At 34.9% G+C, this 26,084-nt stretch overlaps 1 protein-coding gene and 1 pseudogene across 4 annotated transcripts in view; both read right to left on the reverse strand.

Moving 5' to 3' along the window:
- Positions 1 to 26,084, reverse strand: part of PRKN (parkin RBR E3 ubiquitin protein ligase) — a 2,033,074-nt gene that overhangs the window by 1,458,751 nt on the left and 548,239 nt on the right. The gene's annotated exons all lie outside the window — the stretch shown is intronic.
- Positions 17,743 to 20,207, reverse strand: LOC141489978 (mitochondrial glutathione transporter SLC25A40 pseudogene; annotated as a pseudogene).

Genomic DNA, 26,084 nt, shown 5'->3' on the forward strand with positions numbered 1-26,084 from the left:
GGGCAAGCCACTTAACCCTATTTTCCTTGCAAAAACCTAAAAAAGTACTAACAGAAGGCACTATATAAACACAAATGATAATAATGAAGATGATGATGATGATAACATGTTTATGTCCACTGGGCTATCTGGAGATCCTATCCAGTTTTCCTTATCTTTATCCTGTCACTGGACCCAGATGGCTCCAGAGGAGATAATGAGGCTGGTGACTTTGCATTAGTACTCACTCACTTAAATCCAATAATCCAATTTACCTGCAAGTCATGATATTACGTTCCTGATGTCACCATCCTCTTCAAGAAGGAACAAATAATTGTCAAGTTATCTATATTTGTCACAAACAATTCACAAAGATTTGGGGGGAGTGGGGAGGGATTTGGATAAAAATCTATGGCACAAAGAATAGTGAGACAAGTGGCAAGGAGGTACTAGGCAAACAGTTATGAGAAAGGTGAAGAAGAGATCACTTTAAGGAAAGGTGAGAGGATGAGGGAGTTCGGAAGAGGCCTTGGAAGAAAAGAGAGAGTTCATTAGTTAGATATGAATTGGGGAGAATAGAATCCTGTTAAAGCAAGAGAGATGCTAACACAAAAGATTTAGAGACTGAAGAATGCAAAAACAAACAGAGGAGAGAGAAGTCAAGTTTGACCAAAACACAGAGGAACATCAAGAGATTAGTTTAAGGTGAGTTTATAAATGTAGAGGGGTATAGGATCTAGAGCCAGAATGTACCTTTAAGGTCATCTGGACCAAGTTCATTATTTTAAAAATGAGGAGACCAAGACCCACCAAAGTTAAATGACTTTCCCATAGTCACTCACACTCAGAATGAGTGAAAGCCAAAATCTGAACTCTAGACCTCCTTGAAGTTTGAGGGGTTTTTTTTATTTGTTTTGTTTTGTTTTAATTTCTTTGGCAGAGTCAAGATGGCAGCGTGAAGCTAACATGTTCCGAGAACTTTTCCATATGAAAGATAAACAAAGCCTCTATTCTGTCATTCAAGCTGCAGACACCGCTAAGAAAAAGAAAAGATTCAAAGTAGTTTTCAGTAGTAGATATCATGGAGGATCTTCAGTGAAGGTCTGTCTGTTTGGAGGAAAATGGGAAGTAAAACCCAGCGAGATGAGAAAGTGGGGAAAGCCAGCAAGAGGCTTTTAGCCAGAGTGCAATCCAGGTCCCAACAGCTTGAAAAATGGCAGAGGTCACACAGCTAGATAACAAGCTAGGAGCATCACAACCCCAAACAAAGTCTGAACTCTAGGAACCCTGGAGTAGAAGACAGGATTGAATCAGGAACAAATCACTGCTAAGTCAGAACCTGGATATATAGAAAGATAAAAACCTTTGCAAAGGCAATGCCTGGACCGGCTGGACATTGTGTCTAACACCAAGCCAGGGATCAGATCCCATCCCCAGGGAAAAAACCTTGGATCTATACTCCCTATAATTTAGGAGGAGTGATAAAGCAACAAAGATGAAGCAAAAAACCAAAAGAACATTCACTATAGAAAACTACAGCAATGTCATATCTGAAGAAGTCTGAAAAAGGAGAAATATGAAAATAGTCTACAAATTGGAGTCAAATACAAAAGCTCATTGAAGAGCTTAAAAAAGAATTTAAAAACCAAAGAAGAGAAGAAAAATGGAAAAAAAAATGAGAGTCATGCAGGGAAATTATGAAAATTTTTTTGTTTTTTAATATTTATTTATTTTTATTTTTGTACAAATAATTTTTTGTACATTACTAAAATATTTTTGCTTAAGAGTAAGCATAATATTCCCTCCCCCTAAAAAAATATAGAACCTCATGAGAAATAAAGGAAAGGGAAAAAATCGTGCTTCAATCTGTGTTCCAATACCACCAGGTCTGTCTCAGGTGGATCACATTCTTTATGATAAGTCTATCACAAAAGCTACTTCCATATTTTTTCCACCATTGCCATGGCTGATCACAACTCCCTCCATTCATACCTCCCCACTACCATATTACTATATTTTCTCTCTCTTTTCACTTTGTACCTCTTCTAAAATGTGCTATAGGGTAGCTGAGTGACATAGCAGACTGATCACCAGTCCTGGGACCAAGAGGCCCAAGCCCACATACTACCCCTAAGATCCAGCAATCACCTAGCCCTGTGGTCCCGGATAGGCCACCCAATCCCAGCTCCTTGCAAGAAGTAAAGAAGAAAATGTGTTATATCTGACCACTCTCCCCCATGATCCACCCTCTCCTCCATCACTTACATCCCCCCTCCGCCTCTTCTCTTTTTTACTCTAAATATATATACCCTGTTGAGTGTATATACTGTTTCCTCTCTGAGACACCTCTGATGAGACCTAAGGTTCCCTGATTCTCCCTCTCCTTCCCCCTTTCCATATCATTGCAATAGATCATTGCAACAAAAAAGAAAAATCTTATTATACAAAATATCTTAGCCTATTCCACCTCTCCTTTCTCTTATTGCCATTACATTTCCCTTTTAGCCATTGACTCCATTTTTACAATACATTATATATCTTCAAATTCAGCTCTCTCCTTTGCTTCATCTATAAAAGCTCCTTCTACCTGCTCTATTAAATAAGAAGTTTTATATAAATACTATCAGTATCATTTTTCTATGCAGGAATACATGCAATTCATCATCATTAAGTCCCTCATATTTTACCCTTCTTGTCCACTCTCTATGTTTCATCTGAGTCCTGTATTTGAAGGGCAAACTTTCTGTTTATCTCTGGTTGTTTAAACAGGAAAAATTGAAATTATCCTGGTTCATTGACAATCCATCTTTTGCCTTGGAAGAGGATGTTCAGTTTTGCTGGGTAGTTGATTCTCGGGTGCAATCTAAAATCTAAGCTCTTTTGCCTTCCAGAATATCATATTCCAAGTCCTACAAGACCTTAATGTAGTTGCTGCAAGTCCTGTGTGATCCTGACTGCAGCTCCATGATATTTTAATTGTGTTCTGGCTGCTTGTAATATTTTCTCTTTGACTTGGAAGTTCTGGAACTTGCCTATAATATTCCTGGGGGTTGTTTTCTTTTTTTGGATCTCTTTCCAGGGGAGATCAGTAGGTTCTCTCAATTTCTATTTTATCCTCTACTTCTAGTATACCTGGGGCAATTTTTCTGTAGGAATTCCTTAAAAATGAGGTTGAGGCTCTTTTCCTGATCATGACATTCAGGTAGGCTAATAAGTTTTAAATTATCTTTCCTCAATTTATTTTCCAGATCAGTTGTTTTTTCAATGAGATGTTTCACATTTTCTTCTAATTTTTCATTCTTTTGGTGTTGAAGTATTGGGTCTTGACTTCTCATAAAGTCATGAGCTTTCTTTAGCTCCATTCTACATCTGAAGGATTTGTTTTCCTCAGAGAGCTTTCTTATTTCTTTTTTCCATCTTGCCAATTCTGCTTTTTTAAAGCATTCTTCTCCTCAATAAGTTTTTTAACTGTTTTATCCATTTGACCTATGCTGGTTTTTAACATTTTATTTTCTTCAGCTTTTTTTGCATCTCCTTGACTAAGCTGTTGACTTCTTTTTTCATGTTTTTCCTGCATCTCTCTCATTTCTTTTCCCAATCTTTCTTCTATCTCCCTTACTTGTTTTTCAAATTTTTTTGAACTCTGTTATAACCTGAGCCCAATTTAATTTTTTTCTTGGAGTCTTTAGATGCAGGATCTTATACTTCCTGATTTTCAGATTGAGTATTTTGATCCTTCTTGGGATCATAGACAATGTATTTCTCAATGGTGTTCCTCTTTTTTTCTCTTTTTACTCATTTCTCTTACCTGTGCCTGGTTTTGGTGTTCTTCCTGAGCTTTTGAGTATTACTGGGACACACCCAACCCACAAAAATCTCAGTGTATGAAGCTCTGACTTCCCTCCTGGTCTGTGAATGACCACAAGTACATCCCTCTGCCATGGGGCTGAGTTGGGGGTGGGCCTGTTCTATGGGGGGGGTGTCCTAGACTTTGATCAGGATCTGAATATGGTCAGAGACCCAGAGTCCTGTTCCAGGTACAGAGGACAGACCTCGGAAGTCTCTCCCCACTCCCTTACCTTAGATGGGCTGAGCACTCCAGGCTCAGGTGCCTGGGGACTCCTGCTTACCAGCTCTGCTCCTGCTTACTGGTTGTATACCTGCTTCATTTCCTGTATCTGAGCTTCACATGCTTGCTCTGGCAGAGGTCCCCTCCACTGATCCTCTAATTTGTGCCTGGTGCACCTTGGGATGTAGATCAGGAAATCGCCCCCCCTGCCAAGAGCTCCAGCTCCCAGGCTCCCTGGGGCTACCTCTAGGAGGCTGAAGTTTCTTCACTCTGACAGGTCACCTCTCTAAGCCCATGGAGCAGAGCCTTTCCACTATTTTCCAGGTTACCTTGGTCTGGAGAATTGCTTCACTGAATCTTTCTGTGGGTTCTGTCTCTTAAAAATTTAGTTAGAGTCATAATTTTAAGATTTTTGAAATATTATGGTGAGAACACCTAAGAGAGTCTTCTCCTGTAACCATCTTGGCTCCACCCCCCCACCAAATTATAAAAAATGGATCCGAGACTTCAACATCTTTAAAAACGAAGCACAAAAGTTAGAAATGAACAAACAGAAACCAATGAATCTATGAGACTACAAGCTTCCATCAAAGAAAATAACAAGGTTAAAAAATTTGAAGAAAATGTAGAGAAACGTTTAGGGGAAAAAATGAAAAACAAATGACCTAGAAAATAGGTACAGGAGAGACAGTTTGTGAATCATAAGACCACCAGAAAGACTAGATCAAAAAAAGAACCTAGAAAAATTCATGCAGGATATAAGAGAAAACTGTCCAAATCTGCTGGAACAAGAAAACAATAAAACATTGAAAAAATCTACAGAATCCCTCCAGAAAGAGATCCCCAGGAAAAAATTCCAAGATCTGTTATAGACAAATTCCAGAGCTCTCAAATAAAGGAGAGAATATGGCAAGCATCAAAAAGAAAACAATTCAAATATAAAGAAGATAATCAGACTCACACAGGACCTACTAGTCTCAAAACTGAGGGATGAGAAGACCTGGAAAACTATATATCACAAAGCAAAGGACATGGGATTACAAATCAGAATGTAATAACCTGCAAAATTCAGCAAATACTGTCAGGGAAAAAGTTGAATGTTCAGCAAAATAAAGGACTTCTATAATTCCCTGACAAAGACCAGAACTGAAGAGAGAATTAAATCACCAAATATAGGACTCAGGAGTTGCATAAAAGGGTAAATGAAAAGGGGAAGGAAAAAAAAAACAAATGGCAAGACCATCAAATGAAATTCTAAAAGGGAAGATACAACACTTTCAATTCTTTAGAATTTTACTTCTCTTAAGGATAATAAAAGGGTCAAATATAATAGAAGAGAATGGACTTAAAGGATATGGGTTTAGTTGGGTCTTTTCTCTCTATTGAAGAATTCCAAGATCACATCACTATGAGACAAAATTCCCTGAAGAAAAGCAGGAGGTTTAAACTTTACATTTAAGTGTCTAATTATCTATTGACACACTTTAATTCTACGGAGCTGATAAAAGTTAAACGCTTTGTCTAATGAAGGGCATCATAAACCGGGCTATCCTGAGTCAGGGTCTCCCATAACTTAAAATCATTTGTGAAGTTCTCAGGCAAGACCTTCATATCCTCTCAGTACTTAGAGATCTTTAAGATTCTTATAGTTAATTAGACTAGGGTTTGACTTAATCTGTGCTTCACTTAACAAGGTGTTAAGTACCCTGGGTGGGGAGGGGGAGACATTAAAGTATAAGAGAAAATTAGACCGGGGGAGGGGCACAAATAGTTCAAGAAATGATTTGGTTTTGGATGATACTTTGGCTCATGAGCAGGACTATGTTTCCTTGCAGGGGTCCTTGAAAGGGGGGTAAGGTAAAATGATTATCATTATAATTTGATGTAATTTGAGACAATGTTGCTTAAGCAATCAAGCAATTTGTGATGATACTTTGGTAACAAGATCAAGCAATCAAATAATCAAACTGTGATTAAAAAAGACCTGATTAATAGAACTAGAACTATAAATACCACTGGGGAAGAGGCACAAGAATTTATAATTTTAAAGGGAAAGAAGGGAGAGTGTGAACTCTGAGTAAATTCTATTCAATAGATTTGTCCCGGGGAGGAAATAAGATAAATTCCCATTAGGGTTTAAAAATTTATCCTAATCTACAGGGAATTGTGGAGGGGAAGGAAGAAGTTAAGACAAGGGGAAAAGGGACTGACAAAGGGAATGGAGCATCAATCTCCCTCTCTCAGAACTAGATAATTCTAACCACATTATAAAGAAGGAAGATAAGAAGGTGAATGAAATCTTAGAAACTTGGATATGTTAGACCTCTGGAGGAAATGTAATGGGGGGCAGAAAAGAATATAACTTTTTCTCAGCAGTACATGGCACTTATACAAATATTGACCATGTACTAGGGCACAAAATCCTTATAATCAAATGCAGAAAGGCATAAATAATAAGTACAAAAGTCTCAGACCATGATGCAATAAAAAATACATGTAATAAAGGGTCAGGGAAAGATAAACCAAAAATTAATTGGAAATTAAATAACTTCATCTTAAACAAAGGTGAATCCATCTGCAAATAATATAAATAATCAATAGTTCTATACACAAAAATGACTATTAATGGGACACCATACCAAAATTTATGGGATGCAGCCAAGGCAGTTTTGAGAGGTAACTTTATATCTCTAAATGCCTATATGAATAAAATAGAGAAAGAGGAGATCAATTTATCAATGAATCAACATAAATCAATATAAAAGCTAGGAAAAAGCTAGAAAAAGAACAAATTAAAAATCCCCAATTAAATACCAAATTAGAATTGCTGAAAATCATGGGAGAGATAAGAGATTAATAAAATTGAAAGCAAGAAAACCATTGATCTCATAAATAAAACTAAGAGTTTTATTAAACAGGAAAGGAAATAGACAAAATTTGGTTAATATGATTAAAAAAAGATAGAAGATAACAAATTACTAGTATCAAAAATGGAAAGGTGAACTAACTACCAATGAGGAGGAAATTAAAGATATAATTTGGAGCTAATTTGCCAAACTATGCCAATAAATTGGATAACTAGAATGATATGGATGGATATTTACAAAAGTACAAACTGTCCAGATTAACAGAAGAGGATATAAATTACTTAAACAAACCCATTTCAGAAAAAGAAATTGAAGAAACCTTCAATAAACTCCCTAAGAAAAAGTCTCCAGGTCCAGATGGATTTACAAGAGAATTCTACCAAACATATACAGAACAATTAATTCCTATTCTACATAAACTATTTTTAAAACTAGGAGAAGAATGAGTTCTACCAAACTCCTTTTATGACACCAACATGGTGCTGATACCTAAAACAGAAAGAACCAAAAACAAAGAAAATTATAGACCAATCTCCCTAATGAATATTGAAAAAAAATCTTCAATAAAATTTTAGTAATGAGACTACAGCCAGCTATTATTTGGATTATTGTCAGGTAGGATTTATACCCAGGCAGGCAGGGATGATTCAATATTAGGAAAACACTCAACACAATTAAACGTATCAAAATTAAAACCACAGAAATCATAAGATTACTGAAAAAGCCCTTGATAAAATACATTTTTAGTATCTGTTCCTATTAAAAAAAACTAGAAAGTTTAGAAATAAATGGAGGTTCCTTAAAATAATAAATAGTACTTTTCTAAAACCATCAACAAATATTATATATAATGTAAATTAACTTGGAACATTTCCAAGAAAATAAGGGGTGAAACAAGGATGTCCATTATCACTATTTCTATGCAATATAGTATTAGAAATGCTAGCTGTAACAATAGGAAAAGATAAAGAAATTGAAGGAATCAGAACTGGCAATAACAAAACAACACTTTCACTCCTTGCAGATGCTCTGATGGTATACTTAAGAGAACCCAAGAAAATCCTTCTAAAAATATCCTTCAAACAATTAACAAATTCAGCAAAGTAGTAGAATATAACATAAATCCTCATAAATCAACAGCATTTCTACATATGAGCAATATAGCCCAAGAGCAAGAGATAGAAAGAGAAATTCCATTTAAAGTAACCATAGACTACATTAAATAGCTGGAACTCTACCTCCCAAGACAAACCCAGAAACTGTATGAACATAATTATAAAGCACTTATCAACCAAATAAATGAATAGTTGGAAAAATGTCAATTGCCCATGGTTAAGTCCAGCTAATATATAATAAAAATGACAATTTAAATTTGAATTAAATGATAATTAAAATGACAAAATGACAAATTACTTATTCAATGCCACACCAATTAAACTACCAAATAACTATTTTACTGAGTTAGAAAAAAAATATAGTAACAAAATTCATCTGGAACAACAAAGGTCAAGAATAGCAAGGAATCGATGAAAAAAATGTAAAGAAGGTGACCTAGCTCAGCAAGATCTAAAACTATATTATAAAGCAGCAGTCATCAAGACTACCTGGTACTTGTTAAGGATTAGAGTAATGGATTAGCATATTAGGAACAAGAAACTGCAGAAAATGACTACAATAATCTACTGTCTGACAAACCCAAAGACACTAGCTACTGGGTTAAGAACTCACTATTTGACAAAAATTGTTGGGAAATTTTGAAAGTAATATGAAAAAACTAGGCATAGACCCACATCTCATACCCTATAGCAAAATAAGGTCAAAATGGGTACAGGATTTAGGCATAAAAGGTGATACCATAGATAAAATTAATAGACCAATAAATACTCTATCAGATCTATGGAAAAAAAGAATAAATTTGTGAGCAAACAAGAATTAGAGAACATTATAAACTGCAAAATGATTTTGATTATATCAAAATAAAAAGGTTTTCACTAATAAATCAATGCTGCCAAAATTAGAAGGAAAGGAAACAGCTGGGAAACAATCTTCACAACTAGAAGTTCTGCTAAAGGTCCTATTTCTAACATATATAGAGATTTCATCAATTTTCTAAGGTTACAAGTCAATACTAATTGATAAATAGTCAAATGATACGAACAGACTTTTTCAAATGAAGAAATTTAAGCTATACATAATCATATGAAAAAATGCTCCATATCATTATTGAGAAATTCAAATTAAAACAGCAATGAGGTACCCCCTGACACCTATCAGATTGGTCAAGATGAGAAAAATGGAAAATAATCAAGATTTGAGAAATTGTGGGAGGATTGGGACATTGATGCATTGCTGATGGAGTTGGGAATGGATCCAACCTTTCTGGAAAGCAACATGGAACTATGCTCAAAGATCAATAAAAAGGTTCATTTATGTGACCCAAAAATTCCAATTCTAGTCCTATCGCCAGAAGAAATCATAAAAAATAGACAAAGTCCCACATGTTCCAAAATATTCACAGCAGATTTTTTTGAAATGGCAAAGAATTGGAAATTGAGGGGATGCCCATCAATTGGGGAAGAGTTAAACAAGTTATGGTACATGAATACTATGGAATATTATTGTTCTATAAGAAACCATAGATAGTCAGACTCTAGAGAAGCAGGGAATGACTTACAGGATCTGATGCTGAGCAAATGGAGTAGAACCAAGAGAACAATGTACACACAACAACATTGTGAGGTTATAAACCTTGATTGAAACAACTCCTCTCAGTAGTTCAGAGCTAGGACAACTGTATTAGACAGGCTATGGACAATATTATCCTATCCAGGGAATGAAACAACAAAACAAAACAAAAAACAACCTTCTAAATCTGATGCTCACTTTATAAAAATTATCTCTTATGTATCTCTTTCCTTTAATCCTAATTCCTCATATAGAAAATGACTAATATATATACAATGCTAACCTGACTGTTCACCACTGAGAGGAGGGATGGTGGGAAAGGAGGGTGGAAGGAAATTTTTTTAACTTTAACTTACATGTTCATTTGGATGAAAAAAAAAAACAAATAAAGAATTTTTAAAAACTTAAAATATTGCCAAAATGAGTACTAAAAACTATCTTTATATTTAGTTGGAAAAATAAAGAAAGAAAAAATTACATTTAAAAAGGATAAAAACAAGAGTGAGCTTCCTTTCCACTTTACCTGGTGATAGTGATAGCAGTAGGGTAGAGAATGGGAAAGCAATGATGATGTGCATGTAATAGAATGAATAGCGCACTTGTAACAAGATTTGGATTCAAATTCTAGTTTTGCACCTAGTTAATCACCACCTCAAATTCTAGTTAACACCACCTCTTTAAAACTATCACTTTCCTTTTCTCTAAAATCAGTTTATTAAACTGAAGATGTCTTCTGGTTTTAAAACTGATTATTCTAAAGTTTTTGAGTACATGCGTGAGATAATCAAAGTAGCATGGTAAAGCATTCATTATGAAAAATAATTGGTAGGACATAAATTAATTAGAACAATGAAGGAAAAATACATATAAAATATTAAATATACCAACGAAGGAAAAACATAGAATCATAAAAATCTTAATAAGAAAACTTGGAAATCATTCCATGCAATACTCTTATTTTACAAATTTTAAAAAATACAGATGAAAGAGATAAAATTATGGGTCTGGGGGCAGCTAGGTGGTGAAATAGATAAGAGCACTGGCCCTAGAGTCAGGAGGACCTGAGTTCAAATCTGGCCTCAGACACTTAATAATTACCTAGCTGTGTGGCCTTGGGCAAGCGATTTAACTCGGTTTGCCTTGCAAAAAAAAAAAAAAATGGGTCTGTTTACCCAAATAGTCAGGAAAAAAAATAAGAATAGGATCCAATTCATTATCTTACAGTCTAATGTTATTTCTCTTGTATCAGGGGCTTCTTAACCTTAAGCCTAATGGATCCCTTGTAAGAATAATATTTTTAAATAAATAAAATGAAATACATAAGATCACAAAGGAGATCAATTACATTGAAAATATAAAAATAAAATGCTTTAAAAGCAGTTCACATACTCTTAGTTAAAAAAATGCCCTACACTATACTAAATTCAGATTCACTTGAGGAAAAGTCTGAATTTCTGAAAATTTTAAATAATAAATATAAAGTAGTGATACTAGAATTCAATCTCTAGGTTAGAAGAGATAGATAGGTTTGAGTCCCTGATCTTCTACTAATTAATTAGATTTCAGACAAGACAGTTCGTCTTGGTGGGACTGGTTGAACTGATTACTGATTATTTTCTAAAAGTTCTTTTTCAACTCCAACAATTCTTAATTTTATATAATACAATTTTGTTAATTTTGAATAGTACAATTACTTTAATTTGACTTTAAAACTATGATCCTCTTTAGATTGTTGGGGAATATCTTTCATGAATAAGCAAAAGTGATTTGTAATTAGGATATGAATGTCAATTAGTTTTACTGAAAAAGACACTTCAAAAGTACTTTAGAGTACTTATTCTCTTATAACAAAATCCTTTTAATCTTATTTATGTTATTATTTACTTAGCAAAGCTCCCAATTTTCCTGCTTAGCCCAGAGGTAAAAGTCAACACACTTCATTTCAACTGTTTTATAATTTATAGAATTTGGCAGCAAACCAGGAATTAACCCACATAATCAAGAATATTTCAGATATTCAAAAATTGTACAGAATTCACATTTGGAACCATTTATTTTGCAATAGAAACGTAACTCTCAGTGTCACTATTGCCATTCAGTTGCTTTCTACCAGAGTCAGCTCTTTGTAACCCCATTGGGGGTGTTCTTGGAAAAGATACCAGAACCTTCTCCTTCTCCATCTCATTTTGTGGTAGAAAAAAACCTGCAGCAAACAGGATTAACTGATTTATCCAGGGTCACAAAGATAGTAATTATTAGAAAACAAATTTCTACCCAAGTCCTGGGCTGGGGCTCTATCCACTGCTCGGCCTAGTACCCAGTCACATAATTCAAACCCCTACCTGACTTCTGATTACTTTGAGATTCAGCACAGTATACATGAGTGAATATTTTTAACTGGACTGCTAGCTGAACAATTCTTTGTCTTCTCAAAGACTAACATATTGGTCCATTCAGTAAATGACACCTCATGTCTAGCATACAGTAGGTACTTAACAATTGATAAATGAATTTATTAATGTGAATTGACTTTATTCATACTTGCTATAGGCAATTTCACATTGACACAATGAACAATACAAGCTATTTTGCAACATTAGTCATAAGTAAATATATGAGGGGAAAAGAGGAGAGGCAAAAAGAAAGAGTTAATAATTGTCCTGCCTGCATGTAATACTTTTGAAGCGAAGTAACAACATAGAGAATCCTAGTCTCACTGGCAGCTGCAATATCAGCAGGGCTTGATCCATCATCATTACTTGCTGGCCTCATACTGCCTGTTGTGACATTTGTGTCTAGGAATAACAAACTGGTAATTGGCTCTAGATAATAGAACTATACATAGGAGCTGGAAGAACATTGTGGAAAAATTACCAAAAAGAATTGAAAATAGGATTTATAAGATGACGTTAATTGAACTCGCACTAAAGAATATTTTTAAAGAAATACTCTTTCATTACTAGTCTAGTATATACAGTAACTCAAGCAACCTTAACAAAACGTTGCCTAATTGAGGCCCTTTGGCAAACTGCTTTGATGAATATTTAAGAATAATTTGTGATGATCAGATCAATTGAACATAGATTTCCCTAAAGTGCTTAAAAACTGGGTAGAAAAGAGAAATAATGAAGAATAAGTTTTAAAGTTATCTTCATCAAGATAAAACCTTTTATATGGAAACTGCTGCAAATGCAAAAAAGTCTTCTCATTTGGTGATGCTGCCATTCCATGTTTTGTGTTCTTATTGCATCAACTTTGACTAATTCTTTTAGAAATTCAACCCTTTAAAATGATTCCAGGCTAAAAAGCCCCCAAACAGTGCTATTCTACTATTTAAGCCAAGTGTCTTGAGGATGATTACAAGAGCTAAACAATGTTGCAAGATGTGAAGGGAGTGGGGTGAGGGAGAGAAGGACAAAATGGTCCAAAATAAAACTTTATGCATTAGAAAATTAAATGGGCAGCTAGGTGGCAGTGGATAGAGCACTGGCCCTGGAGTCAGGAGTACCTGGGTTCAAATCCAGTCTCAGACAGTTAATAATTACCTAGCTGTGTAACCTTGGGCAAGCCACTTAACCACATTTGCCCTGCAAAAACCTAAAATAAAAAAAATTAAATGATATCCATGCAGTTTCATAGAGAATGTTACTAGAATTGCAATATTCTATATGGATCCCCATCAGCTAAAATTATAACTCAAAAACACCAACTGACAAGGTTACCTTTAAGAAGCAACCAGGTCAAAATTTGTTCAAGACATAACATTAATTTTTTTTTAAATTTAAATATAAAAAGAAATAATTCTATTCCATATATTTTGAATGATATCCTCAACTACAAATACCTTTACCATTAATTGGAAGAGTAGATATATGTAAGTACCATGGCCAGGAAAACACATGGCTAAGGAACTCCTAGGGTGGGGCAATTTACTCTTTCAATCTAAGAAAGTAGTTGATGTAAAATTAGAGGATCATGGAATCTCTAGCTACCTCTGTTTCCTCAGTTGTAAACTGGAGATATAATAACAGCACCTGCTTCCCAGGGTGGCTGCAAGAACACATAGGATAATTCTTGCCACATAGCAGGTACTTCATAAATTTTAATTGTTTTTCCTTCTGTATAAAATATTAGTCCAGAGTGGTTAAATAAACTGTACAAGGTCACAATAAGAATATGTTTCTGTGACAAGATTTGAAATCAGATCTTATAATTCCAGAGTCTTCAAGTGAAGTCATCAAATTGTTCCTATTAGATTTCCTCCCTACTAAATGCTTATCCAGTGGACAAGTTTCCTCTGGGAAATGCTCATTGAACATAAAGTCTCTTCTCCATCAGATTATTGTCTATCAAATATTTTTTCATTGAGGGCTTCTTTAAAGGTGTCTACCAGAGCTGGGTTTTCCAGGCACAACAAGCACAGTGAGCAGATGCATGACTGGTGAGTTTTCCATTATTTCTGGATTTTGGTTTCATAAGAGTGCTTCTTCACTCAAGAGGATTGGGAAGTACAATTTTCTTACAGTTTCCAAAGTAAAGACTGAAAAAAACAACTTTAGACAAAACAAAGTAGGAAAAGAAGTAATAAAGGGTAGTATATATGTTTTGTTCTATTTGTCATCATAAAATGCTATTCATTGTCCCTGGAGATCCTTGGTCATAAAGGAGTTTATCTGCAAAGAGAGATCTAAGTCCCAAGAGGCTTACTTCTCCAGAACAAAGAATAGAGACACTCCCCTAGCTAGGTAGTTAAGGGATAAAACACTTTTTTCTTGGGAATAAACTTCCTTCTCAGGAAAGTCCCAGTTAGAGCAATACCTCAATCTACTTTATGGTGAACATTGTATATAATAGCCATTGTAATCTTTCAAGTCTGTGTTTAGTCATAACTCATTTAACATTACTCCTTGCAACATTACCAAGCTTTAGAGTCTGGGTTTCCCCAATTACTTTTCAGCTTCAAGTCCTTTCCACTCATCCAGGTAGAACAAAGTTCAGAAAAAAGGGTCAAGATAAGGTAAAGCACGGAGTACAAGGACATTTTTTCCCCTCTACCTACCTAACCACAGTTGGGGTCTTTGCTAGATGGTTATAATCAACAAATCCTGAAAAGTCTTTAAGCTCACACTTTAGTCTTATATTTTAGTACCTTCCTCCAAGCACAGATCCAACTCTAAATTTGATGCACAATGGCAGGAACCTTTCCATTTTTTCTGACTTGAACTCAAAACTAATTTTATTTTCCTGTATTTAGAAAGCAATTTAACTTACTTTATAGGGAACAAAACAACTTACTTCAATGAGAATTTTCTTAGCAAGCTGTCATGTGCTTTAAGTTTTCAGGGGGGAAAAAAAACCCTTGCTGGTTTTATTTTTTGAAATTCAATGAAGTGGTCCTTCAAGTTTCTTGCAGAACTCTTAAATAACTATGTAACTTTAAGGGAAAAGAAATATTCATGCTCTGTTTTTATATGGGCCAAAGATTCTTGTCCCCACAGTGATCCCCTCCATACTAGGACACTACAATGCCAATGTGCTCTAGCTATTCAGGTTGGGAAACCACAAGGCTAGGGTTTTCTACTCTGAAAGAGAAGGCTGCAAGAGACCTGCCATGATGAAAAATCATGGCAAGAAAGAGAAAGGTAAGCATTTTGACAAAAACCAAAAAATTGGTTCAAAATTGAATTATCTTCCCTCCAAAACCCTTCCTAAATTTGCCTTTCCCAGTATTATTGACATATGGCAGCACCATCCCCTGAGTCCCTCCTAATACAAGAGTCATCTCAGATTTCTCACCATCTCTCACCCAATATATTCAAGCTGTTGCCTTGGCCAGTCAATTCCATCTTTTCAGTGTCTTCTAATTCATCCTCTTCACTCTTCTGACACTGCCACCACTCTAGTGCATCACGCATGTCTGGATTATAACAACAGCCTGCTAGTGGGTCTGGGGGCCCCAAATCTCTCCCCACTCTATCCATCCACTATTCAGCCTCTAAAGTGATTTTCTAAGAAAAACAAGTTTGATCATATCATTTCCCTTACTCTATAAACTTCAATAGCTTTCTGTTGCCTCTGAGAACAAATACCAAGAAGCCCTTCAAAACGTAGTCTCCTTCCTACCTTCCCAATCTTCTTACACCTTGCTCCCCCCACCCCAACCGGTACTCTGATTCCCTGGTATTGGCCTCATGGCCGTTGCAATACCATCTTTCTTCTGACTACCCTCCATGCTTGGAATGCTCTCCCTCCTCCACTCAGCCTAACCCTAACTAACCCCCACTTCAATTTCCAACGAAAAGCCCACTTTCCACTGGAAGCCTCACTCAACCCTTTTTAATTCCACTGCCCTCCCTATGCTAATTATTTTCTATTTGTCTTGAATGTAACTTACTTGTTTGCAGGTTTTATTCCTCTTTAGATTGCAAACTCCTCTAGGCCAAGAACTATCTTTTGACTCATTTTATATCCCCCAGTTTAGGACAGTGTCAACCACACAGCAGTTACTTAAAAATGTTCCTTTACTGGTTGATGGTTACTGAAGGACAAAGTCTTATTAACTGATTCAAAAAAATTTCATGCTGCACCTCTTTGAAATGACTTTGATTAACTTATTCAAAAGAAGCCCTGTTCAAGCTTTAGTTTGGTGGTTCAATCAAGACATCCTCTAACCTAAAGGTATCCAATCTGAGATGTTTGCAACAATATGTTGCCTCAATCAACCCTAAGTCTTGCATTATTTTTTCTGAAGTTTCTCCTAGGATCAATCACTGTGATTTGACCTTTATTCTTCTCCATTACACTATCAAGACTGTAGAGATAGTTAAGTAGAGGCAACCAAATGAATCTCCTGGGAATATATCTCTGCATCTCTATGAAAGATAGGGGGAAAACATACAGTTAGGAAAATGTTTCTGGAGAAAATGCCTGCATGGATACACTTTATAGATGTACTTTTATGAAAAATCTTGGAATTTCTAAGTGTGAGTCATAGATGTATAGGATAAAGAAAAAGAAATGTAATCATTTATGTAAGTCATATACAAATTTTAAGCTGGATAAATATTTTAAGGCAGGCCTAAATTACTTCTTAGAGAATCGGTGCTATTGTTGCAGCACAGTTACTATAAGCAGTTTTTTCCTTATTGACTTGTCTTTGGAGAGGTATTACAGGGATCATATCTATAACTAGGCATTAGACAGACAAAAAGGACATATAGAAAGTATTGAGTTTGGGTCTAGGGTCAATCACTCTTCTGGCATCTTAAGAAAAAATATGACCCCAAGCATTACTCTAGTCATATTCTCTTCTAGTTCTTCCATCTGTTGCTCTCTCAGTAATCAAAATGTATAAATGAGAAGTTGGTATCGAGGTATCATCCCTGTGTGTACACAGCCCACAAACTGCTGCCTACAGCTATGGTGCATCAGCATACCAAGCTGAACTGTTTTTTTTTCCTGTGAAAAACATATTGCAGAGCAGTTTCTGGAAAAGCTCCTAATATTAGATTCATGTCACATTTGCATAGAAACATATGGTCTTCTATGTGCAATCTCAAATTATCTGCATAGACTTCAAGAACCAGAAGGTCTCAGATTTGCCTTGCTTCTATGAGTCAGTTTTTACTTAATGAACTATGTAATAGGCTCCCCTTCCCCCCAGTATGCTGACAGTTCCTTGAGATCAAAGATAGTTCTACCTTTGTCTTTGGGTAATAGAGCTCTAATTTCTAATATATGACTTTTTTGGATGGATATAATTTTGGAAAAAAATAAATGAGCAAAATTTATAATTTTTCCAATTATTTAAATTGAATTTTAATTCAAAACATCTCAAGTAATAATGCTATAAAATATAAATGGTATAAAAATATCAAATACTTCAAAACTTAAATAACAATTCATAAGTCAAAAATGAAATAACATATATCAAAGACTGATAGAACTCGGACTAGAAACAAAATTTTTTTAACATTTATTCGTTTTCTTTTTTTTAATTAATAAAGGAAACAAAATCTTTAATGAAAATGAGTTAAAAACAAATAGACATACATATAGTTTCCAAATCTATGACAAATCAACATAAGATGAAATACACATAGTCACACTTCAAAATATGAGATATAAAATGATTTGGTTAGCAAAATATACGAACAGTTCTCTTAGTTTTTAGTATAGAATGCATTAATTTTCTAACTCTTACCAGATAACATTTAAATCCCCATTTCCTTCAACTATTCTTTTCTGAAATTTTTCACATTTCTATGAAAAATACTTAGAGCATAATAAAGTGCTTGTCTCATAACATAAATTATTCTGAGGGAAAAAAGATCAAAGAGTAATTTTAAAAATTTATGCTACTTCCTATTCTGTCATTACATCTTTCTTCATTTCATTTTTACACGTCACACACTATTGGCCTGTAACAAGAAAGGTTTCTTTAAAAATAAATACCACTACCCTTTATTATTGCTTATTTTCATGGTCAGCAATACAAATATATAATGTAGTAATATGTGAAAACTAAAAGTTACATGAAAATATTTAGCCACTGATGATGTGATAATCTCTACAATAGAACAAACCTACAAAATTGAGCTGGGAAAAATAAAATGACATCTATTAATTGCACAATAAAAAGTACAGGACTTATATGCTAAATCTTACTCATTTTAAATATCATGTAGTCCTCAAGTGCTAAAATGAATTTAGATAAATAGAGGCATCAGAAAGTAATGAAGCACTTCCTGTTTATTTTTTTTCAATAGCATTAGATCCTAGTTCTTAGCAATTATCATATCACAAACTAGGCTGCCTTTTCAAGTGCTCCATTTATCTGAACTGAAGATAGTCATTTCCTAAAGTAGTTTATTCTGTGCTGAATTAGGATGAACCATAATTTGAAATGAGCACAAAGTTTCCAAGAATAATATCCATATTCTTCAAAATTGGCAGAACACAGCAAAAGATGTATAACTCTTGCTTATAGTGGCAAAAAAGTATTATTTTTGAACATAAAGGTAAAACTATCATGGTTAGAAAGCAGCAATCTTAATATGTATAGGGCCCCAAACAAACAAAAAGATATCTAAGGAATATTAGAATTAAATAAAACACATTGGTAATATTTGGCAAGTGCTAGTAATGACATTATATAATGTCTTCCACTTCCATTTCATTAAAAACTAAATATTTGTATACATGATTAAGATATGCCCCTTTTTAGCCTTTTCTCTTTTAACACTCCATTCCTATCATGTCATGGGAGGTAAGGAGTAACAAAGAAAAGTACAGAATTCAATAAAGAATTCTTGCTGTCTCATCAAGCTTTTCTTTTCCTTTCTAATATTCTCACAAGGGTTAGGGTCCCCTATGAAGAATTTTCTTAAACTCTTCCAAAGACAGAATAAAACAGAAGATGTGTTCTTAAATTATAATTAGAATTGGGAAAATAATATTTTTTTAAAAATAAAGAAAAGATCATTTTAAACAGACCTGAAGTTTACATATTTCTGAGAATTTTCCAGTTAATAATATGACCATAATTATTTCAAGTCCAAATAGCCAGAAGTATGATGTTCTTGTTTTTTGAGGTTTTGCTTAATGAAAAAAGCCTTTCCAAATTCATATGTACTGACCATTACGGCACAAGCAGGAGCAACTTTAATTAACCAGGGAATTAGTCCTGCAAATAATCCAGAAATTCCATGCTTAGCAACAATCTTGCTTCATAATGTCCCATGTGGATGCACATAGAGCAACATCTCGAGCACTTTCATGTCTCCAAAGTTTGGGGGTTTTTTGTGTTTTTATGACATCAAATGGTAAAGTCACAATAGATGCAATAGAACCAGATATTGCCCCCGCAGCAAAATTTATTCAAAAGGTTGGCTCATATTTATCAGAGTTTTTGCAAAGCCACTTCTTTAACATTTCAAAGTTATACCAGTACACTGCTGAGAAAGGTACATCTCTCATTACAGTAGAACTCCAGCCTCTCCAGAGTGAAATCCAACCATCTTCTGCTAATTTCTGTCTGACAAACAGATGTAATTCCTTATAAGATAATGCTCTGGATTGCATTTTGGTTCTAATCAACTCTAAGGGACTTATTACAGTTACTGCACATCTAGCCACAGTTCCAGCAAAAATTGGTACATAGGCATCATTTTCTACTTTAGACTTCATAAATGAAGATAACTGGTCATAGCAGGTAAAATATATAACTGTAGCAGGAACTGCCATCACTAGTGTAGGGGGAAGACCACTCCACAAGGATTTTATGCCCTCATTTCGAATCATTTTTATAAAGGCATCCAATGTTCCACTGAAGCGGCCAGGCTTCTTGTACCATGCTTTGTGGCTACCCTCATCACAGAAACACAGATGATCCATCAGTCCATTACAACATAAAAAAAAAAAAAACATGTTCTTTTGGGGTAAGGGTTGTTCTGAACTTGGAGACAAATTTTAACAACATTCAAAGGAGTCACCATTAGTGATGTAAGAATAGCTCCAGTACATGAGGCAATCATTTGCTGCAAAGGTTTCACTGCAGGAAACATTTGTGCTGTCTGTTCGCCATCCATATTAACACCTGGTGAGAAAAACTTCGGGCACCACCGGCTGGGGCCCCGGCGGCAGGGGGCACGGCCTGGGCTCCGGCAGCATTCACCATGCCAAGAGGAAGCACACCTGGCCCGCGGCCCATTTATTCATTTTCTACATGACTTCGTTTTGGGTTTTCTTGGCAGATCCTGGAGTGGTTTACCATTTTCTTCTATACTTCATTTTACTGACGATGAAACTCAATCAAAAAAGGTTAAGTGACTTGCCCACCATCACATAGTAAGTGTCGGGGTTTATTTTGAATTCAGGAAGATGAGTCTTCCTGATTCCAGGTAAGGAAGTCCATACACTGCACTACCTAACTGTGGCAGGAACACCTGAGTTTAAATCCACTTATTTGCTGTGTGACCACAGGCAAGTCACTTAACCCCAGTGCCTTGGGAGGTTGAGGGAGGGAGGGAGAGAGAGAGAGAGAGAGAGAGAGACAGAGACAGAGACAGAGACAGAGACAGAGACAGACAGAGACAGAGACAGAGACATACAGGCACGGACAGAGAGAAAGATAGAATAAGTTAGTTTGGTGCATAGAGCACTGAAAGATGTGATCTGCCTAAAGTCAACCAGTCAATATGTTTTGGACGTAGGACTTAGATCCAGGTCTTCATGTGGCTAAGAGTAGCTCTGTATTCATACCATGCTACACGCGCATTATCTGTGCTTTGGGTTAATTCTATTATCACCAGAATTACTCATCATCTAACCTCCAACATATACTAACTATATGGCCATATTTAAATCATTTAACCTTTCAATGTCCAGTTTCCTCGTCGATAAAATAGGAACAATATTTTCCTTAACTTACCTTACAAGGTTATTATGAAAAATTTGCTTTCTAGATCTTAAAGTGCCATAGAAATATAATTTGCCATTATTCTATTATCATTATTCCTCTTGTGTTCCTAATTACCATTGTTTTTCAAAAAGGAATACAGTTTCTCTGTTATGTACATGGGGAGAGGTGATAAGAAAAAAATTAATCTATTGTATTTTTATTGAGGAGTTCTGAAACAGTACTCCTTCCTTTCTTGATTAAGATTAATATTGGCAGATTTTCAAGCTTGTCCTAGCAACTAATATAAACTAATTTGTTCAAAGTAAGCTTGACCAGAGATGCTGCACAGTAAATAGTTTTCTGTTGATCCTAAATGGGTTCAGTTAATAAAAACCATTGATGTTTATTAGAAACTTTAAGAGGACTTTAATTCCTTCCAGAATCAATTACTCAATAGCTATGGGCCAACACTGAGCAGCACAATTTGCAAAATGCAAACAAATTTGTTTAAGAATACTCTCCTTTACAATCTATTTCACTAGAACATAGGAAAAAATCAGCAAATATTTGAAAGTATTAAAATGCTCAATATTAAAAACCAAGTACAACTGAAACTAACTGAAAAGGGAGATAGATGAAGGCTAGAGACATGAGAAACTTCTTGGAGGAAGAAGAATTTGACCAGACCTGAAAGGATAGGGACTGAGTAAGAATGTAAACTTTGATAAGTGAATAGAAAGTAGAAGGAAATTCAAAGTATGGATGGGAATTCAATAAAGGAAAATACTATAAATATGAAAGAGAATGTAACGTATGGCACCAGTGAATGGCCTTTGTGACATAACCATCCCTCAATGAAGAGCAAATAATGTTTGTGGAAAAAAAATCCAGAAGCTATAAATGCATATATGTGACTTGGATCTATGTAACTCTAGGGAAAGACCCAAATAATGGAGACATAATTGGGATGGTGAATGAATTTTCATCTTGGGAGCAGGTATATGAATTGCCTCATATCCCTGATGCAACTCTCTTCTTCCACATGCAGCTAAGAACTCTAGGACCTCAGAAACATTCTTGGAAGTATGAATGTAGTATTGTAAACGTTATTCAATTGAGAGGAAAAAACAGCAGGCCAATTATGTAGTTACTAATGAACTACTACCCTTTTTCCATTAGTCAGAGAAATCATGGGTTACAGAACTTTTATTGTACCAGTCAGATTATAGCCTACAATGTGTATTCTGTTGACTCCTTTTTATATTCTAACTCATCTTCCATGAGTTATAAAATACTATTTAAGCACACCTATATTCCTCCTCAAAATTGCCTTACCTGTCCTCATCTGTAAAATGAGCTGGGGAAGTTAATGGCATACCACTCTATCTTTGCCAAGAAAATCCCAAATGGGGTCATGAAGAGGCAGACACGACTGAAAGCAATGAACAACAATAATGAAGGGACTGGACTAAATGAATTCTGAGGTCCCTTTCAGCTCTATTTTTCATGTCTCTAAGGGTTTCTAGTATGTCTTATTCAAAACAGGAAAGAGTAGTGTCATAGAAGCCAAGGGAAGAAGTAGTATCCAGGGGGAAGCAGTGGTCAATACTATAAAAACCAAGGAGGGTTCAAGGGCAATGAGAGAGCAAGTGTTCCTAGAGCAGTAGATGCCATGACAGCTGATGACTCTTTTGAGGAATCTGGCAACAAATGGGAAGAAAGATACAGGGCAATAGCTTGAGGAGATTTCAGAGTCAAGGAAGATTTTTTTTTAAAGAGATGCAAATTGCCACAGTAAAAGAGACAGTAAAAGAGGGGGAGAGACATAATGGGAAATAAAGAACAGTAAATAGGATAAGCAGCAAGAAATTAGGCCAAAGTATTGGTCAAATGTAGATATATGGAAGTTGATCTTGGCAAGGAGAAGGGGAGCTTCTTGCACAGATATTGGATCAAGGGATTTTGAGGTATGGAGTAGGGAAAATGAATAAGCTTAAAAGAGATGGAACTAATTATTTTTAATAAACGGCAAAATAGAACACTACAATTTTGCATATAATTCTGAGCAAAGATTTGGGAGGAAAATAACAGATGAGAGGAGAAAGGATAAAATATGATAATTTCTTTTTCTGGTTGATAAAGGTTGCCTCAGATGTAAGAGTATATTGTGCAATAGATAGAATACAGTGGAATTAGAAAAATCTGTGTTCAAATTCTATTTCTGAGATCTATAAGCTCCCTCATACTCAGTTGCCTCATCTGTAAACTGTATGGGGCTAGATGGCTTCTAAAGTTTCTTTCATCTCTAAATCTATGATTCCAAAGTAGAGGGAGTGGTAAATATCAAATATTTTCATAATAAATTGCTATAATCCAGGATCCTTTGAAATTCTTATAGACTGATTAAGTACAATATATTACGTCTTGTTTTAATCATCTATAAGATAGAAATAATCATCTCTAATGTCTTTCACTTTAGAGTGAAGGGTCAATAAAACTATTGCATCGCATTTTATAAATGCAAAGTTCTTTGTGACTTTTAAACAAAACTAATTTAGCCTCATAGTGAAGTATGTGTGTGTGGGGACTGTCTGTGGATTTCAAGGTTCATTTTTTAGAGTTCAGCTTCAAATATTATGTTGATGGGGAGTGTTTGCAGGCTGGGGTTAAACTTGTTACCATGCACAATTCTTCTTTATTTGAGGATTTCATCACTGTTCTCTGCCTTTCCATGTTGGGTTTCAACTTCTATAACTTCATTAGCATAGGGGAACTAGACAGCTGTTGCCAATGTTAATACTTCAAGCATTTATGAAATAAAGATGGAATTAATGCCATGTGTTCCACTATCTTCTTACCCTCAATATTTTAGTTTTAACAGGATACTCACATTGGCAATGTACTTATGCCACCTCTTTGTTTTTCCTCACTTTCAGATAATATTGTCACTATAGAAAGCAGACAAGAGAAAGTATAAGAGTTGGTCTTTTATTATTTTATTATTATTGAATCATGTCCCACTGATTCAAATAGTAATCTCCTTATGTTTTCAGCTTGCACCTCCTAATTTCCATTTCTTTTTGATAATACACTCTAATCCATTTGAGATGGCTTCCAGGCTGTGAACAATTGACCAAATTAATAAAGTCTTCTAGGGTGACATAGTTATACAAGGATTTCAGCCCACCTTTCTCTGTTTCATTAGTACCTTTATTTATGATTATTGCCTAGCAGAGTCATCCATCAGAAGAAAGTCAACTAAACTTCTTCTAGCCTGAGTTGTGTATATTATAACAAGGGCAGTATGTTTCCAAACCCATCTGTTTATATTATGTCTCTGACTGTTAATATTGTAGGGATATGGGTATCTACTCAATTTTGTGTGACTATTGCAACGCAGGAGAGAATTTGATTAATGCTTGGGACAAATACAAATGGAAAGTCACTGATTCCTTTTTTCAATAAAATACTAGTTTGAGAATCTCAGAGGAAGAAAGAAGCTCAATTCTATCCATCATGAAACTCATGCAATAATAAACTCTACATGTATCCACCTAACTTCTGCTTAAAGATTTCCAGTGATAAGAAACTAACTACTTCTTAAAACAATACTTTTTACTTGTGAATAACATTTACTGTTAGGAAATTTTCCTTTATACTATGTTAAAATCTGTCAAGGACCAGTTCCCGAAAATGAAATATACATATTTTTGGTGACCTTGGCCACCAGAGATATGCATGTATTCTTGCTCATTTAATGGATTTGTTGGTTCACCAGTGAACACTGACCTAAACATCTGTGGAGCTAGAGGTGTGTGAGAAACTTTCTGATAAGGAAGTCTATGGACTTCAAAAGATAAAAATTGTAGATTATATCCAGGGACAGATGCAGCAGGGTTTCATCTAACATGTCATGTCTCAGATAAGTTTTGTTATAAAAGTCTGAGTATCAAAGAATAAAAGTAATAGAGTTTGTATCAGGACCTTATATGTCCATCTCTATTCGACCTGACTCTCGTCAAATGTTTAGACACATACCAGAACTATCACAGGGGATAAAAATCAACTTCTCTGAAATGTTGACTCATTGCCTTTGTTTCTACCCTCTGAAGCCAAGCTGACCACTACCTTTGAGTCTTCTGTAATATTGAGCAATATCAATATCACTTAATAGTGTATTTAATATTTATATAATTTATAATATATAATGATAGTATATTATAACAATATATTGTGCATACTAATATAGAATATACATAGCATAACCTAATCATTATTATTAATAATATACTATTGAATGATAATGACATCATTCTGAGATAGAAATTTTTGAGTTTGTATTGTTCTGATCAATCATAGTCAGACAATGTGATGTCATTTTGATCCTCTTCAAGAACAAAGGACAACTAACCAACATTACATGAAAAGTCAGAATGGCAAAATAACAACCACATATATTAATGAAAAGCATCAGTTCTGGTTCCCCTCCTGCTGAGCCTGAATTAATGTTTGCTGTAACACTCAACTCAGATGGACACAATTCAAAAAATAACTATTGAAAAATGATCTTTGCTCATTCTGATCAAAGTTCTTAGGTGGCCTATGAAACAGAAGGTTATAAGAGAAATAATAGACTGCCAATGAGAACCACATAGCTCTAAAAATGGTTAGCCTTCACACATATTCTGAGGCTGATCCCAGCAAGGGGGCGTCACAGGAGCAGCTGGTAGGAAATGAGTAGGCAAATCAGAACAAAACAAATTCCAATTATGGAAAACAGACTCAGAGTACATTCCCTACTGATAGTAAGGCCAGGGAATCATCTTCATATATAAAACCTAACATGTTGGAGGGAAAGTGAATTGATATTATTGCTCATAATTATATGTGAAGTACAATGAAGTACAATGATTAATGTACCTACATTTATGATTTGTAGAAGGCATAGTATAAAAGTTATATTACTATAAAATATGTTTTCTTCTCATGAATGTCTAAGTATTTTCTTTTTTATTGCTTTTCCAAAATTAGTCTTGCCTCTATTAGAGATATAAAACAAAATAACATCACAGGGGGTCTTATA

Source organism: Macrotis lagotis, chromosome 5, assembly GCF_037893015.1.
Source record: "Macrotis lagotis isolate mMagLag1 chromosome 5, bilby.v1.9.chrom.fasta, whole genome shotgun sequence".
In the NCBI taxonomy this organism is placed as follows: domain Eukaryota; kingdom Metazoa; phylum Chordata; class Mammalia; order Peramelemorphia; family Peramelidae; genus Macrotis; species Macrotis lagotis.